Below are 6000 nucleotides of genomic sequence, written 5' to 3' on the forward strand. Positions count from 1 at the left end.
AAAAGAATTGGCATAGAAAAATAAAATGGAAGTAAACTGAGACTCACCTTTTAGGGACAATGTGGAAAGTTACTATAGAGCAGTGGCATTCCTGGATTTTTAACACAAGAATATCAGTTGGATACCTGCATGTTCCTGATGCTGGGAGAAGTCTGCACAGCAGGAGTTGTGACCTCTGAAACATGGAGCAGTAGCATATCTGAAACTGTTCTGAATAATGTGTTTTTGAGAAGGTGTAGTTCAAGTTTAGCACTTGTAACAGAACAAGTGGCAGATGCTTTCATTGCTGAGTGCTTGAGCATCTTGCTTAACACAAGTTTTCTAGACACTGATCATGCTTTAAAAAACCATGGATTTTTACGTCTTCGTATGTTAGCAGTAGCCGTATATGTAACCAATATTGGGGTAGTCTTTCTTGGGTAATGAGTAATAAATGAAGGCAGGGATAGCTATGCTGCAGTGAGGGAATGGCTATTGGAAAGGTGTTTTCTAGATGTTTTAACAGTTCAGTACAATTTTTAGCCATATGATGGGGAGAGGGTGGGGAGGACTAGGTCCATCATAGCTGCCTAAAACTATGCAATAGTGCCCTGAAGGCAGTACATTATTCAGCTTGAATAATGTTGAGAAACACTTTCACCAAGTAGCCTTTTTTTTTCTGCTCAGGGGAATGTTTTGGCTTCTGGACCAAGCCGTGTAAATGTCCTGAGCAGTCTGGATGAATGTAATGTTTTACTCTACTGAAGAGACTATCTTGTTACGTAGGAGTAGTATTTAACACAGTAAAAGGCAGCTAATTATAGAGATGGCCTATTAGCTGGAGAGCTAATTATGTAACAGCCAGCAATTCTTAATAGCTTCCATCTTTTTTCCAGCATGAAAGTAGTTGGAAGATAAGTGCCACTCTGTTCAGTGTCTTTTTGTATCTATCCATTTACTGTAGTTTTCTTCACTGCCTGTGTGATACCTTCCTTCAGGTATGAAGAACTAACAAGTTGAAATAGGTTCTGTGTTGCTTTTGCCTTTGAAGGAGTGAAGCTTTTTAAGAGGTGCTATGACTTCTCTTTAGTAGCACGGGGCAGATAGTAGTAGGCTGTTGCTTTTGGTTCAGACAATGCAAAGAGAATAAAGCAAAGTATGTGCCTGGTTTTAGTAATTTCCTACTACTTGCTGATATGGCTTAAATGCTTGTGCAAAAAAGTGGACTATATCTTTGAAGAAACTTGCTTGCCTTAAGACCTTTTTATTCCTGCTTTAGATTTCTGTCTCCAGAATATAATTCTATTCCTGTGCTATTTATTGCCTAAGAATGATTCAATAGGAGTAGTGCATCAACTTCTGCTCTAAAATTAAAGGAGAGGAATAGTAGATACATAATAACCTCAATCCTGACTGCTTGCTTGGAGAGTCATTACTGAAGCTCTTAAGAGCAGAAGGAACACAACTTCAGGATGCAAGTTTTCATTGTTAAAGTAGATGTTATGTAAGTTGGAAACAGCAAAAAAATAATTCTCGTCTCTATTCAGACATATTACTCAGCTTCTAGCTGCAGTGGCCATACATGGTAGCCTGTGCAGTTTGGGGAGCCTATCTTACCAGATGTTAACACCCTTAGAGGCTGGTGAGTCTACTGTGGTTGTGTAACCTCTGCGAGAGGAGGTGATGCTCAGACAGCAAACTTCACCATGGAACAAGAAGTAGTCTACTGAAATGTAGTTCAGGTTTGAGCTCTTCATACTAATGTATGTCAGTAGGAGTTCTAGTTCTGAAGCACAGGTGGGGAGCAAGGGGAATCTGGTAAACTGAATGTGAAAATTGCAAATGCTCCCAGGCATCACCAGCTGGCTATAGTTTTTTTTTTTTTTTTTTTTTTTTTTTTTTTTTTACCCTTGGCGGGGGGGGGGGTGGGGGTGGGGGGGTGTTCCAAGGCCTTTGAACTACAAGAAATGCAAAGGCCTGTGAGGGCTCCATTCGAATTCTGCATGAAACAGTAACACTTTCAAAGCTGCTTGCTGTTCAACCCGGCTACACATAAAGGTGGATTTTTGTGGCATAAAGATACCAGACTGTGTGCTTAGTGAAAGACTTTTGTCCTAATTTATTCACAGACTCCCTTGTGTGTTAGTGTCAGTGATACAGTCAGACAACTCTCTCCGTCCCTTGACAAGCGTGTCAAATGAATGTCTGCAATCTGGAAAGTCAGTTGATACCATCTGGTCAAGTGCTAATGAGCCTGCTGGAATACTGGTGTCAAATGTTACTTTAACCTAAAACACACTCCATAAGAGATGATGCTAGACTTTACTTTTCATTTGCTGGCACATTTAAGCTCTCTTTGCAGGCATGATTCCTCAGGAGTTTTATCAGATGGTCTTTGTAGGTTGAAATATTCTGTACCAAGACCCTGTGTAGCAGTAGTACATTGGTAGCACCAGTATGGAAAAACATTGCAGACTGAAAAGTATAGAAATACCAAGCCTTTCCTTTATTAGCCCTTTTTTTTTTTTTTTTTTTTTTTTTTTTACATCTGCTGAATGCTCTTGAGACTTGCACCTGGTACTAAAGCTTTCATCACTTATTCCATGTGAATGCTTTCACAAATGTCTCCTAATTTCTTTTATCTATGAGGAAAGCTGTTCCGTGTTTATGTCCCTTAGAATAGGAGTGTACATGTGTTAAGTTTTTGGTGTGACAGAACTTGTTTGAAGTTTTTGGGTGGTAAATACTTGCCTTATCTTGTATAGATGTGATAATCTGATGTGTGATAACATCATCTGTGATTAACCCCTCTGAGTATAAATAGCAGTATCTGGCCACTTTTAATGTAGTGATCCTCATACCAAATAATGGTAAAAGGAAATATGGTCACTCTTATGGGCTGAAAGACTCTTATTTCTAATGTCTGTATTTTCCTTAAATTTTTTAAGTGGGAAGCCTGGGTTTTATTCTCTATAGCTTTAAAAAAAAAAAAAAAAAAAAAAAAGTGATGCTAAGAATTGGTCTGTTTTTCCTCTTGTGTGGGATGTGCTTTATAGGTCTCTAGCACTGTATCAGAATGATAGGAAAAATAATGGTTAGAGAAAGTAATATAGTCCATTTAAAAAAAAAAAAAAAAGTCTTAAGGCTAGGCTGTGGGAGTATGAGGACTCTTCCTTTCCTCCGTACAGGCTTGTTTGCAAAACTGGTCAGGGTAAGTGAATGTCCCCTTTACCCACAGGTGGCTTGCTTTCCCTCTCTTACTGCCTACCTTTTGGAGTGCATATGTGAAAAACCTGTATTTTGATAACAGCAAGAGAAAGAACTGACACTGGGGCATCTCTGCACCAGTGCTCTGTTCCCTGTAGAATGTTACATGTAATAAAGGTCTCAGGACTTGTGATTGAGCAGAGAGGGTTTGTTGGATTTGTTAGTGTTTGCAAATTCAGATATCCACTCCTCACCAGTTACTTGCAGTTTTGGGGATTTTTGGTTTTTTAAATGAATCGCAGCTAAAGGGCTACACAATGTTTTTCATCTTTGGACATTGCTCTGGCATGTCTGTCTCAATTTTGATCTATCTCTGGAGAAGCAAATACAAATGTGGAGCCAGGCATTGAAATGAGTATTCCTATTTTAGAGATGGGGAGTAACAGAAAAATTGTATCAGCTGCAGCTGATAGCTACTCAGAAATTTTAATCAAAAAAGATTAGTGCAAGAATGCTAATGAAGTTGAAGGCTAGATTTTACACAGCTGTAAACAAGGTTCAGTCTTCATTATGATTTTTGTACTGAACTTCTCATGCATTTCATGTATCTTACAGAAAAGGTGGTAAGAATATCTTGTCTGTTGCTTTCCTGTCCATAGAATTAGAGTAGTGCTCCCTACCCTGTTTGAATGCATTAGTGGGATGTGATAATAATGAGATAATGTATATAAGAAGATATGTGTGGTATAGCTGTAACAGGCTGATTTTTCCCCAGGCCTATCTTGACCTTTAATAACCTAAGTTTTCTATTTTCTTGACTAAAGAAGCCCAAGGAAAGGGGATGTGTCATTACATTGTCACGGGAGCAAAAGAGTGTCTGGCTCTAGCGGTCTAGTCTGTACCAAGGAGGGGTCTTGGGTCTGCTGCATCTCCTTGCCTCTTGTGGGAGTTTGCCTTAGGAGTATTTAGCCAGGCATCCCTTCCTTTCAAGAACTGGAACAATATTTGTAATACAACCTGTGATAAGCTGAGCTCCAGCAACTGAACGCAGATTTTAATTTATTAAAGAGTTTGTGTTGATGATTTTTTCATCCCTTACAAAAAATCACTGGATGTTTTGCCAAACAGAGGGGGAGAATTAGGGCCTCATCTTTTCATAACAACAAAATTTTAAAATAAGTACTCTGCTCTTACAGACACAGAGATAATGCCCACTGACTGGAAAAAGTACAAGAATTTGCCTGAAGGCTCTGAAAAATATATTTCTTTCAAGTATTTTCTTTCCTTTCCTGTTTTCTGTTAGCAAATCTGTCCCTGACTTTCCACAACCAATTTGCATTTTTCTACAAGGATCTTTGTTTATTTTTGAGCTTGCATTGCCTGTTTCCATCCAACTCTCATATATGCAGTTGTGTCAGTGTGGTGCTAAACCTGAGCTTAAAGTCTGGGTGTTCATTCAGTCATGAATCAAACTGAAGTAGCTGATCTATCTACCATCCCCTTCTGTGTGCCAAATTGTCCCTCACCATCCAGCAAGGGTGGCTAAGAGACTCACCAGCTTCTGCGCTGCTGCAGTTTCTAGACAGATGTATTAATATAATCAAAAATAATAGCTTCAACCTGCTATGGCTGAATACCTGTCTTACAATAATTTGGTTGCCTCTGCCACTGAGAAATTGTTGAACAGAGATAGGGCTAGACTGGAAAGCTGGGGAGGTGACTACTTCAGCTGCCCTCCTTTAATCTGTGTTCCAGTGCCCTTGTTTGCCCATAATAGCTCAGTTTTAAGTGCTCACTAATGTGGCTGCATAGCTTCCAGACAGCTTTGTGTGTGGGCAAAGGATGCTCGTGTCCATCTCCACATGGAGTGTTCCCCTTTTTCCTCTCTTCAGTGAACCAAAATGATCTACTTGTTTAGTTCATTAACCTCTTTCCTAGGGAAAACATTTCCACTGCGTCTATAATGTCTGACCTTCCTTTTTGAGCTCTGGTCAGTTATTGTGCCGGTGTTTAATGCTACCTCTTTACTAACTTTCTTTGAAATGGTTCTATTTCTCCCCTGAATTCCCTTTCTGGCCTCAAAGATATTTGCGTGTTTATATAAGGCGAATAGATATCTATGTAAATGTACATTGCATTTGCCATCGTAATATGATCTTCAAAGGCTTGGACTGCAGTCACTTTGCTGCATTCTTTACATCAAACATTTCTCCTAGCAAACTGCTGCCAGCAGAATGCTCTAAGGACCCAATGCTGCTAATTGCCTTCTAGTCCCACTGAACTAAAGCGACATGTATGCATAAACCTAAACTGTACTTCTGAATTAGTTGTGTGGTCCCTACTCACTTGTGGTTGTAGTCTACAATTTTGTCCTTTCTTTACTGATGTAATTCTAATGTGATCATCGTTTTTTAACTTTTAGTGGCCACCTGGTGTGTGTTAAAATATAAAAGATGGTAGTGATGGAGGACAGTTTGCTAGATTCCAGCCCAACATGGAAACAAAATGATTTAGGAGAGGCGGCTCTACCTTGATGAAGGAGAATGCAGTGTCAGTCTTGGTGATGGGTGATAGACTCAGATTCCCACAGCCGGCAGCGCTGCCTCTGCAGTGCTGTGGTATCAGCAGTACAAGAGTGTTGTCCTGCTCTCTGTCCCTAATGTCTGCTGTGCATCTGCTCCCCTCTATCCCTCTCCAGAGCTGGGGATGTACTAAATGAGTGAATTTTCTCCTCCAGGAGATTGCCCTTGTTAACAGCACGTTTCCCTCATCAGCAGAGCCGCTCACCATGTAGGGTGGTGGAATGAAGGTTGA

Source organism: Rhea pennata, chromosome 3 (genome assembly GCF_028389875.1).
Source record: "Rhea pennata isolate bPtePen1 chromosome 3, bPtePen1.pri, whole genome shotgun sequence".
NCBI lineage: Eukaryota > Metazoa > Chordata > Aves > Rheiformes > Rheidae > Rhea > Rhea pennata.